At 45.8% G+C, this 12,914-nt stretch overlaps 1 protein-coding gene and 1 non-coding gene across 4 annotated transcripts in view; both read right to left on the bottom strand.

The window, feature by feature from the left end:
* Positions 1 to 12,914, bottom strand: part of LOC126427381 (neprilysin-2) — a 617,471-nt gene that overhangs the window by 571,700 nt on the left and 32,857 nt on the right. The window lies entirely within an intron of this gene.
* Positions 5,916 to 5,990, bottom strand: Trnas-cga (transfer RNA serine (anticodon CGA)). The gene has a single exon. It is a non-coding gene; the product is annotated as a tRNA-Ser (tRNA).

Genomic DNA, 12,914 nt, shown 5'->3' with positions numbered 1-12,914 from the left:
CTATGGGACTTAACATCTGAGGTCATCAGTCCCCTAGAACTTAGAACTACTTAAACCTAACTAACCTAAGGACATCACACACATCCATGCCTGAGGCAGGATTCGAACCTGCGACCGTAGCGGTCGCTCGGTTCCAGACTGTAGCGCCTAGAACCGCACAGCCACTCCAGCCGGCTCCTAACCAACACACAGCCACCACTGGCACCGAGGCAAAACCAGCTTTCACCAGAAAACACAACAGAACTCAGCCCTGCCCTCCAATGACCTCTCGCTTGACGCTACTGAAGTCGCGCGGTGTTGCGATTTTTTTTTTTTTTTCGTCAGTGTATATAAAGGCTAGCTGCATGCATTGCTGTGGTTGTATGTGCTGAACTGGAAAAGAAAGAAATGGGACACAAATTTCAAACAGGTATAAAGAAACTAAACTCCTCCCCAACAGTCGATGAAGGCCCAACGGTACCGACCGGCCGTCGTGTCACCCTCAATCAGAGGCATCACTAGTTGTGGATAAGGAGGGGCACGTGGTCAGCTCAGCGCTCTCCAGTTTGCGAGGCCGGAGCCGCTACTCCTCAATCGAGTCGCTCCTCAGTTTGCCTCACAAGGGCTGAGTAAGTGCAGCCCGCTTGCCGACAGCGGTCGGCAGACCGGATGGTCACGCATCCGAGTGCTAGCCCAGCCTGAGACTTCTTAACTTCGGTGACCTGACGGGAACCGGTGTTACCACTACGGCAAGGCCATTGGCACTTCAAACAAGTATGGCAATTCGATATACTTCGTAATCCTCTTTTGTCTCTGTCGACCTCCCACTCTCCCTTTCTCTGTTCATCTGCTCCTCCTTCTCCACCTGTCGGTCCATCAGCTGCTCGCCCCTTGCTCTGTTCATCTTCTCCTACCCCCTCTCTCTCCAGCTCCTTCTGCTACATCTCTCTCCCTCTCCCTCTCTCTGCCTGTCATCTCTTTCCCCTTTCTATTTCCATCTCTCCCTCCATCTTCTCCTGCCCTGTGTCTCAGTCCATCTATTCCTTTTCGCCTTTTATCACCAATTTCTCCTAGGTCTCTGACGTCTCCACCTTCCCGCCCTCTCTGACATTGAATCTTGTTTACTGTTATTGCTGTCCGCCCCTGGCAGCTGAGAGGTTCGCCGGCACGGTAGCTCAGCCTGTTTGGTCGGAGAGCCGGTTGGGCCCTGTAATAAAAAAAACTGACTGGAAGGATCAACAAACGAACTTGAACGGATGTCATTGTGACGTCCGCAACGGCCAAACACAACAATCAACACGGAAAAAAAAAAGTTGTCAGCATTGTCAATCCTAAGGGTCCGGGTTCGATTCCCGGCTGGGTCGTAGATTTTCTCCGCTCAGGGACTGGGTGTTGTGTTGTCCTTACCATCATCGTTTCATCTCCATCGACGCGCAAGTCGCCGAAGTGGCGTCAACTCGAAAGTCTTGCACCAGGCGAACGGTCTACCCGACGGGAGGCCCTAGTCACACGACATTTTTTATTTATTGTTATTGCTTCAGATTCTGTAGTGCTACTCAGACCAGAAGATGGTAACCTGTAGACACGACTTTTCTGTTTGGTACCAATGTTCTAGCGCAGGGCTTCACAACATACGTGCTCGCGGAGCATGCTACCCCCACTACCGGACCAGAGCAGAGAGTGGGGAGAGTCACGTGGGGCACACAACAGCTGCCGCCAGTCAATGTAAATCCGCGGCCACCTGCAGGGATATCACTCACGAATTATCACTGCGACAAATGAAACAAATAAAGGAGAATGAACACGTGCCACATAATTTTATTAGCTTAGTGTATGCCTCTACATTTGTATTAATTTATGATGTCACTGAAGTGTGGGATTCTCGGTTATCTTGTACTTTTTTCTCTTTACAATTGCATCTATGTTCGGATTAATTGTTCTTGTGCATTTTAGGCGCAGCGTGCAGTTTAAATTTCGATCAGACAATGCGTTTCTCAGGCGCGTCTTGTTACATTTCATTGCAGAGAACGGTTGTTCACAAACATACGTGGAACCGAACATTGATATTATTGTAGCCGCCAGTTTGTGCAAACGAGGAAATCTATCCTGAGGGAAGTGTCTGTAGAATTCCAAAATGTTTTTCTTGTTCTGGAAATTGTATTCTCTGTCACACTGGAGGTCAATAATTTCTAGTTACAGCTGAGGACGAATCTCTTCAATATTCGCTGAATATGGAGAGGATAACAGATCAAAATCACTGTCTAGTGATGTCAGATCTTGAAAGTGTTGATCAAATTCTTCCTTAAGGGCAACTAAACTATGTGAATAACGTTCGCAGTCTTTGTGAACATCTTGCACGGATGATAATTTAGGAAAATGCGCTAGATTTCCTGTTCCCAGTTGACTCACCCAAAGCGTCAGTTTCATTTTAAAAGCTCGTATTCGATCTATGAAATGAGTAATTAGCAGATCTTTACCTTGTAGTGAAATGTTCAAAGCATTCAGATGGCTAGTTAAATCTGCTAAGAACGTGAGATCACATTTCCATGAAGGCTCTTTCAATTCAGGATCACACATGTTATTTATTTCCATGAACATATTCATCCCATCTAATAGGCAAAAAAATCGATTTAATAATTCGCCACGACTAAGACAGCAGACCTCGCTGTAATAAGGCAGCCTGCCATACTGGCTTTCATCCTCAAGAAAGCTTTTAAATTGCCTGTGTTGTAGCCCATGCTTCCTTACATAATTGGTTGTACAAACAACAACACCCATCACATTTTTTAGAGTGATACCCTTTGCACATAAGTTTTCCTGGTGGATGACACAGTGAACGCCCCTTATTTCATTCGGCACGGTCAGTTTTTGCATTTTCTCCTTCAACAGCGCAACGAAATATGTTTTTTTCCCCGTCATCGCTGGTGCACCGTCTGTAGACACTGAAACTAAAGAATGCCACGACAATCCTATATTTCCAACACTTTCTTCAACACTACTTAAAATATCACCACCGGTTGTAGTGTTCATCATGGCTAATACATCGAGGAGCTCCTCCCTCGCCTGAAGATCTCTATTAACGCCTCTAAAAAATATGGCAAGCTGCGCTGTTCCAGTGATATCAACACTTTCGTCCAGAGCTAGAGAATAGGCCATAAAATCTTTACAGATATTTGCAAGCTGGCTCTGGACGTCGTCTGCCATGTCCTGTATGCGACGCATAATGGTCATGTCAGATAATGGCACAATCCGAAACTGTTCAACTTGAGATGGACACAAATGTTCCGCTGCAACTACCAAACATTCTTTTATTAAATCGCCATCAGTGAAGGGGAGCAGGGATTTTGCTACAAGCAAAGCAATTTTGTAACCCACTCTGAGAGCTGCCTCAGTTGATTTTTCTTCGTCTTACAGATCTTCTTCGGATGGCTTCCTTTTAAGTTTAATAACTTCCTGTGCACGATCTGGTCCATCACATTTTCGACTCCCGTAGTCTTTCGCGTGGTACGACATATAATGTCGCTGCAAATTAAATTTCCTAAAAGAGTTCAGCGTTTTGTGACACACTAAACATTTTGCAACACCATCTTTTTCTGTAAACAGATACAATTCCTCCCAATGGGGATTGAATTGCGAAAGCACGGTTGGGGTTACACGACGGGGACTTGGCATGATTCTTAACCAGCGAAGTGACTGTTAAGAGCTGATCGAAGTATTTTAAACGTTACACAGTCGGCGCGAATTCAATAGGCACGCTGCGGCCCTATTCAAACGTGAGCGCGCATTTCCCCTCCCTCCTTACTCCGCGACCTTGCACCTGCTCGCGAGCACGTGCCTGAGCAGACGCGAGTACTCGCGCTCAAAACCGGCCACTTGTTAAGCCCCGATCTAGTGTTATATACAGAGAGGTCCAAAAAATGTAAACACTCTTCGGTAACCGATATTAATGGAACAAAATGTAACGTTATAATTCTTGCACGGGTGGGAAGCTTGTATTGTGTTGTAAGAGGTCCATGATCAAGTAATTTATTCCCAGCGCACTCGAGCAGATGTAACTTCGATGGCTTGCTCACGCACTGCCTGCAATATGTAGGTTACAACAGAACTGCAGACCAGAGAGCAGTGTCGGCTAAGTAGTACACTACTGGCCATTAAAATTGCTACACCAAGAAGAAATTCAGATGATAAACGGGTATTCATTGGACAAATATATTATGCTGGAACTGACATGTGATTACATTTTCACGAAATTTGGGAGCATAGATCGTAAGAAATCACTACCCAGAACAACCACATCTGGCCATAATAACGGCCTCGATACGCCTGGGCATTGAGTCAAACAGAGCTTGGATGGCGTGTCCAGGTACAGCTGCCCATGCAGCTTCAACACGATACCACAGGTCATCAAGAGTAGTGACTGGCGTATTGTGACGAGCCAGTTGCTCGGCCACCATTGACCAGACGTTTTCAGTTGGTGAGAGATCTGCAGAGTGTGCAGGCCAGGGCAGCAGTCGAACATTTTCTGCATCCAGAAAGGCCCGTACTGGACCTGCAACATCCGGTCGTGCATTATCCTGCTGAAACGTAGGGTTTCGCAGGGATCGAATGAAGGACAGAGCCACGGGTCGTAACACATCTGAAATGTAACCTCAACTGTTCAAAGTGCCGTCAATGCGAACAAGAGGTGACCGAGACGTGTAACCGATGGCACCCTATAACGTCACGCCGGGTGATACGCCAGTATGGCGATGACGAATACACGCTTCCAATGTGCGTTCACCACGATGTCGCAAAGACGGATGCGCCCATCATCATGCTGTAAACAGAACCTGGATTCATCCGAGAAAATGACGTTTTGCCATTGGTGCACCCAGGTTCGTCGTCGAGTACACCATCGCAGGCGCTCCTGTCTGTGATGCAGCGTCAAGGGTAACCGCAGCCACAGTCTCGCAGCTGATAGTTTGTGCTGCTACAAACGTCGTCGAACTGTTCGTGCAGATGGTTGTTGTCTTGCAAACGTCCCCGTCTGTTGACTCGGGGATCGAGACGTGGCTGCACGATCCGTTGCAGCCGTGCGGATAAGATGCCTGTCATCTCGACTGCTAGTGATACGAGGCCGTTGGGATCCAGCACGGCGTTCCGTATTACCCTCCTGAACCCACCGATTCCATATTCTGCTAACAGTCATCGGATCTCGACCTATGCGAGCAGCAATGTCGCGATACGATAAACCGCAATCGCGATAGGCTACAATCCGACCTTTATCAAAGTCGGAAACGTGACGGTACGCATTTCTCCTCCTTACGCGAGGCATCACAACAACCTTTCACCAGGCAACACCGGTCAACTGCTGTTTGTGTATGAGAAATCGGCTGGAAACTTTCCTCGTGTCAGCACGTTGTAGGCGTCGCCACCGGCGCCAACCTTGTGTGAATGCTCTGAAAAGCTATTCATTTGCATATCACAGCATCTTCTTCCTGTCGCTTAAATTTCGCGTCTGTAGCACGTCATCTTCGTGGTGTAACAATTTTAATGGCCAGTAGTGTAGTAGTAGTGGCTCGCAGTCGGGCGGTTGGGTGAGGTCGCTCGTAGAGAGCGGGTTGTCGAGTTGGACAGCTCACAGAGAGCACTTGTGTCCTGGAGTTCGGACAGTGCAGTCCAGTAGTGGTGTTTCGCAGCTCGAGAAGAGCAGTAGAGTTATGGAATTACCAAGGCTGGTCGTGGAGAACGATGGTGGTGCCCGAGCGATGTAGTATAAGGTAGAAGCAAAATGATATTGTTCTTTATTGTCGCGCGCATATGTTAGTTGCTACAACTGATTTTTGTACTATTGTTATATCAAAGTCCCCTGTAAATGTTTTCAAAAATCCAGAATGAGATTTTCACTCTGCAGCGGAGTGTGTGCTTATATGAAACTTCCTGGCAGATTAAAACTCTGCGCTGGGCCGAGACTCGAACTCGGGACCTTTGCCTTTCGCGGGCAAGTGCTCTACCAACTGAGCTACCCAAGCACGAGTCACGCTCCGTCCTCACAGCTTTACTTCTGCCAGTACCTCGTCTCCTGCCTTCCTAACTTTACAGAAGCTCTCCTGCGAAGGTCCCGAGTTCGAGTCTCGGTCCGGCACACAGTTTTAATCTGCCAGGAAGTTTCATATCAGCGCACACTCCGCTGCAGGGTGAAAATCTCATACTGGAAACATCCCCTAGGCTGTGGCTAAGCCACGTCTCCGCAACACCCTTTCTTTCAGGAGTGCTAGTTCTGCAAGGTTCGCAGGAGAGCTTCTGTAAAGTTTGGAAGGTAGGAGACGAGGTACTGGCAGAAGTAAAGCTGTGAGGACGGGGCGTCAGTCGTGCTTGGGTAGCTCAGTTGGTAGAGCACTTTCCCGCGAAAGGCAAAGGTCCCGAGTTCGAGTCTCGGTCCAGCGCAGAGTTTTAACCTGCCAGGAAGTTTCGTTTTCAAAAATCTTTCGATAATAATCTTTCTTATAAAGATAACTTTTGACAGTTTAAAGTTTTTAATAATTTCTCCTATCCATACTCATGCCAGTTATCGCAAATAAAATCAGTTGTTTTTCATACATAACAAAATATAGTGGCCAGCATTGCTCTGGGGTGTGCCAGAAAAATTTCTTACAGGAGCAAATATATATGCGTTATCCAGGTAAAAATTTTCAGTTTATTCATAATGATTTTTCAGGGACATGACGCAGCTATGCTGACGTCCAGATTTACAAGTTTAGAGTCACAGTCAGTTCATTATTGAAAGGTTACAGTACGAGATAGCTTTTGGAAGGTTATACAGCGTCGTCCATTGATCGTGACCGGGCCAAATGTCTCACGAAATGACCATCAAACGAAAAAACTACAAAGAAGGAAACTTGTCTAGATTGAAGGCGGAAACCAGATGGCGCTATGGTTGGACCGCTAGATGACGCTGCCATAGGTCAAACGGATATCAACTGCGTTTTTTAAAAATACGAACCCCATTTTTATTATGTGTAGTACGTACAGAAATATGAATGTTTTAGTTGGACCACTTTTTTCGCTTTGTGATAGATGGCGCTGTAATAGTCGCAAACATATGGCTCACAATATTAGACGAACCGTTGGTAACAGGTAGGTTTTTTAAATTAAAATACAGAACGTAGGTACCTTTGAACATTTCGTTTCGGTTGTTCCAATGTGATACATGTACCTTTGTGAACTTATCATTTATGAGAACGCATGCTGTTACAGCGTGATTACCTGTAAATACCACATTAATGCAATAAATGCTCAAAATTATGTCCGTCAACCTCAATGCATTTGGCAATACGTGTAACGACATTACTCTCAACAGCGAGTAGTTCGCCTTCCGTAACGTTCGCACGTGCATTGACAATGCGCTGACGCATGTTGTCAGGCGTTGTCGCTGGATCACGATAGCAAATATCCTTCAACTTTCTCCACAGAAAGAAATCCGGGGACGTCAGATCCGGTGAACGTGCGGGCCACGGTATGGTGCTTCGACTACCAATCCACATGTCATGAAATATGCTATTCAATACCGCTTCAACCGCACGCGAGCTATGTGCCGGACATCCATCATGTTGGAAGTACATCGCCATTCTGTCATGCAGTGAAACATCTTGTAGTAACATCGGTGGAACATTACGTAGGAAATCAGCATACATTGCAATATTTAGATTGCCATCGAAATAATGGGGGCCAATTATCCTTCCTCCCATAATGCCGCACCATACATTAACCCTCTAGGGTCGCTGATGTTCCACTTGTCGCAGCCATCGTGGATATTTCTGTTGCCCAACAGTGCATATTATGCCGGTTTACGTTACCGCTGTTGGTGAATGACGCTTCGTCGTTAAATAGAACGCGTGCAAAAAATCTGTCATCGTTCCGTAATTTCTCTTGTGCCCAGTGGGAGAACTGTAAACGACGTTCAAAGTTGTCGCTATGCAACTGCTGGTGCATAGAAATATCGTACGGGTGCAATCGATGTTGATGTAGCATTCTCAACACCGACGTTTTTGAGATTCCCGATTCTCGCGCCGTTTGTCAGCTACCGATGTGCGGATTAGCCGCGACAGCAGCTAAAACACCTACTTGGGCATCATCATTTGTTGCAGGTCGGGGTTGACGTTTCACACGTGGCTGAACACTTCCTGTTTCCTTAAATAACGTAACTATCCGGCGAACGGTCCGGACACTTGGATGATGTCGTCCAGGATACCGAGCAGCATACATAACACACGCCCGTTGTGCATTTTCATCATAACAGCCGTACATCAACACGATATCGACCTTTTCTGCAATTGGTAAACGGTCCATTTTAACACGGGTCATGTATCGCGAAGCAAATACCGTCCGCACTGGCGGAATGTTACGTGATACCACGTACTTATACGTTTGTGACTATTAAAGCGCCATCTATCACAAAGCGAAGAAAGCGGTCCAAATGAAACATTCATATTTCTTTACAAAGTACACGAAAATGTAATAAAAATGGTGGTTCCTAGTTTAAAAAAAACGCAGTTGGTATCCGTTTGACCTATGGCAGCGCTATCTAGCGAGCCAAGAATAGCATCATCTAGTTTGCCCCTTCAAGCTAGGCGAGTTTCCTTCTTTGTAGTTTTTGCGTTTGGTGCTTATTTTGTGAGATATTTGGCCCGGACACAATCAATGTCCACCCTGTATAAGATAACATGTGGAGCATTTGTGATATCGGTTACTGCTGCTACAATGGCATATTATCAAGATTTAAGTGAGTTTGAACGTGGTGTTGCAGTCGGCGCACGAGAGATGGGACACAGCATCTCGGAGGTAGCGAGGAAGTGTGGATTTTCCTGTACGGCCATTTCATGAGTGTACCGTGAATATCAGGAATCCAGTAAAACATCAAACCTCCGACATCGCTGCGGCTGCGAAAAGATTCCGAAAGAACGGAGCCAACGACGACTGAAGAGAATCGTTGAATATGACAGAAAAGCAACTCTTCCACAAATTGCTGCAGATTTCAATGATGGGCTATCAACGAAACATCATCGATGTGGGCTTTCGGGGCCGAAGTCCCACTGGTGTATGTTCGATGACTGGACGACGCAAAGCTTTACGCCTCGCCTGGGCCCGTCAACACCGACATTGGACTGTTGATGACTGGAGACGTGTTGCGTCGAGGGACAGGTCTCGTTTCAAATTGTATCTGGCGGATGGACGTTAATGGGTATGGAGACAAGTTCATAAACCCGTGGACCCTGCATGTCAGCAGGGGACAGCTGGTGGAGAGTCTGTAATGGTGTGGGGGGTGTGCAGTTGGAGTGATATGGGACCCCTGATACGTCTACATAGGACTCTGATCCCCTGCATCCAATCGTGTCTCCAGCAGGACAATGCGACACTCCACACGTCCACAATTGCTACAGAGTGGCTCCAGACCTACTCTTCTGAGTTTAAACACTTCCGCTGGCCACCAAACTCCCCGGATATGAACATTATTGAGCATATCTGGGACGCCTTGGAACGTGCTGTTCAGAAGAGATCTCCACTCCCTCGTACTCTTACGGATTTGTGGACAGCCCTGCAGGATTCATGGTGTCAGTTCCCTCCAGCACTACTTCACACATTAGCCGAGTCTTATATTTTAACTAAAGTTCAGTCTTGATCACAACACTTATGTCTCAATAACATAGGTGACCGGTTTCGGTTATATTTATGTAACCATCTTCAGACCTGTGAATTAATTTTAGAAAATACTAGAGACAAATCTTAAAATAAACTGAAGAGTGTCTAATGACGACAAAACTTTAACAAGATAAAATAAAACGACCACGTTGGTGTGTAGAATATATGAGTCTGGCGATATACCATCTGACTTTCGGAAAAGCATCATCCACACAGTTCCGAAGACGGCAAGAGCTGACAAGTGCGAGAATTATCGCACAATCAGCTTAACAGCTCATGCGTCGAAGCTGCTTACAATAATAATATACAGAAGAATGGAAAAGAAAATTGAGAATGCGCTAGGTGACGATCAGTTTGGCTTTAGGAAAAGTAAAGGGACGAGAGAGGTAATTCTGACGTTACGGCTAATAATGGAAGCACGGCTAAAGAAAAATCAAGACACTTTCATAGGATTTGTCAACCTCGAAAAAGCGTTCGACAATATAAAATGGTGCAAGCTGTTCGAGATTCTGAAAAAAGTAAGGGTAAGCTATAGGGAGAGACGGGTCATATACAGTATGTACAACAACCAAGAGGGAATAATAAGAGTGGACGATCAAGAACGAAGTGCTCGTATTAAGAAGGGTGTAAGACAAGGCTGTAGCCTTTCGCCCCTACTCTTCAATCTGTACATCGAGGAAGCAATGATGGAAAGAAAGATTCAGGAGTGGAATTAAAATACAAGGTGAAAGGATATCAATGATACGATTCGCTGATGGCATTGCTGTCCAGAGTGAAAGTGAAGATGAATTAAATGATCTGCTGAACGGAATGAACAGTCTAATGAGTACACAGTATGGTTTGAAGGAGAAAGACGAAGCTAATGAGAAGTAGTAGAAATGAGAACAGCGAGAAACTTAACATCAGGATTGATGGTCACGAAGTCAAGGAATTCTGCTACCTAGGCAGTAAAATAACCAATGACGGACGGAGCAAGGAGGACATCAAAAGCAGACTCGCTAGGGCAAAAAAGGCATTTCTGGCCAAGAGAAGTCTACTAATATCAAATACCGGCTTTAATTTGAGGAAGAAATTTCTGAGGATGTACGTCTGGAGTACAGCATTGTATGGTAGTGAAACATGGACTGTGGGAAAACCGGAACACAAGAGAATCGAAGCATTTGAGATGTGGTGCTATAGACGAATGTTGAAAATTGGGTGGACTGATAAGGTAAGGAATGAGGAGGTTCTACGAAGAATCGGAGAGGAAAGGAATATGTGGAAAACACTGATAAGGAGAAGGGACAGGATGATAGGGCATCTGCTAAGACATGGGGGAATGACTTCCATGGTACTAGAGGGAGCTGTAGAGGGCAAAAACTGTAGAGGAAGACAGAGATTGGAATACGTCAAGCAAATGATTGAGGACGTAGGTTGCAAGTGCTACTCTGAGATGAAGAGGTTAGCACAGGAAAGGAATTCGTGGGGGGGCCGTATCAAACCAGTCAGTAGACTGATGGAAAAAAAACAACTTATTATACCCATGGCTTCCTTTGAGGATGGTAGGTGGAGCTCTGCTGAGCTGCTACGAAGTCATCTGATGGTTATGAGTGCTGAGCATGAGCTTAAACATGCAGAGGCTCCGCCTACTTCCTCTCACACTACTTCACAACTGCCAATCAGCGTTCATAATATGACGCTATCGTCAAAGAATAAAAGTACGAAATACACGAAATTCACGGTGTCAGTTCCCTCCAGCGCTGCTTCAGACATTAGTCGAGTCCATGCGGCACTTCTGCGTGCTCGCTGGGGCGCTACGCAATATTAGGAACTCGTACCAGTTTCTTTGGCCCTTCAGTGTGTAAGGTAAAGACCCATAATATCGTCCCTGCTGCTAATTTTGTCCGGTTAGGAAATTTCGGTTTGCACATTTGGACAGTTGGTAACAAATGTTTAGGTGCATGTGCACGCGTGACCTAAGTCCATCGTTTTGCTGAGAGACTTGGGTGTATGGAGCATATCTAGCATGCGTGTTAGAGGGAATTAATTTTTTTTATCCTGAGGTTACTTAGAGTAGCAGTCGGATTGTCAGCCTGGAGTTTCTTGTATCAACAACGACTGCTGTTGAAAAAAAAAATGGTTCAAACGGCTCTGAGCACTATGGGACTTAACATCTATGGTCATCAGTCCCCTAGAACTTAGAACTACTTAAACCTAACTAACCTAAGGACATCACACAACACCCAGCCATCACGAGGCAGAGAAAATCCCTGACCCCGCCGGGAATCGAACCCGGGAAGCTGTTGAAACATTGGGTGTATTCCAGTCGTGTGTTGTACGAGGGTTGTTTTTTAAGTAAGGGCCGTTTTTATTTTTAAAAATAAGATACAAATACTTTTGTAAAACTTTTATTTTCTGATTCTACACACTTTTACCTATTTTTCTGCATACTTCCCTTGTTTATTTAAGCACTTGTCATAGCGTACAACTAAGTTTTTAATTCCCTCTTCAAAGAATTCGGCCGCCTGCTCCGACAGCCAAGAGTTCACGGCCGCTTTCACTTCATAGTCGTCATTTGAAGCGCTGCCCGCCAAGATGGTGTTTCAGGTACCGGAAAAGGTAGCAAGGTCGGGGCTGTATGGTGCATGGTCCAAAACTTCCCAGCCAAAAGAATCAATCAAATCCCGAGTCTTTTGAGAGGTGTGAGGCCTATCGTTATCGTGCAGGAGCAAAACTCATTTTGTCAGCATGCCGCGCCTTTTGTTTGAATTGCTCTGCGGAGCTTCTTTAGAGTTGCACAGTAGGCATCCGAGTTGACTGTCGTTCCTCGTGGCATAAAGTCCACTAGCAAAACACCGCGCCGGTCTCAGAACACAGTTGCCATAATCTTGCGCTTTGACAGCGTCTGTTTGGCTTTGACCTTGACGGGTGAGGTTGTGTGTCGCCATTCCATCGACTGTCTCTCGCTTTCGGGAGTGATTTGGGATACCCACGTTTCATCTCCAGTGACAATTTGACTCAACACGTCATCCCCTTCTTCCTCGTAACGAATCAAAAAGCCCAATGAAGTGGCAAATCTCTTCCCTTTGTGGTCCTCTGTGAGGAGTTTGGGTACCCACCGAGAACACAGTTTCTTAAAGTTTAGGTTTTCAGACACAATTTTGTACAAAACCGACCTTGAAACTTGTGGAAATTCCAAAGAAAGAGTGGAAATTGTGAATCTTCTGTCCTCACGAATCTTTGTTTCGACTGAGGCCACCAAATCATCAGTGATCACA

This window comes from Schistocerca serialis, chromosome 11, assembly GCF_023864345.2.
Source record: "Schistocerca serialis cubense isolate TAMUIC-IGC-003099 chromosome 11, iqSchSeri2.2, whole genome shotgun sequence".
Classification (NCBI taxonomy): domain Eukaryota; kingdom Metazoa; phylum Arthropoda; class Insecta; order Orthoptera; family Acrididae; genus Schistocerca; species Schistocerca serialis.
The sequence above is the reverse complement of the archived record's forward strand: the minus strand, read 5'-3'. Positions and strand labels throughout refer to the sequence as shown.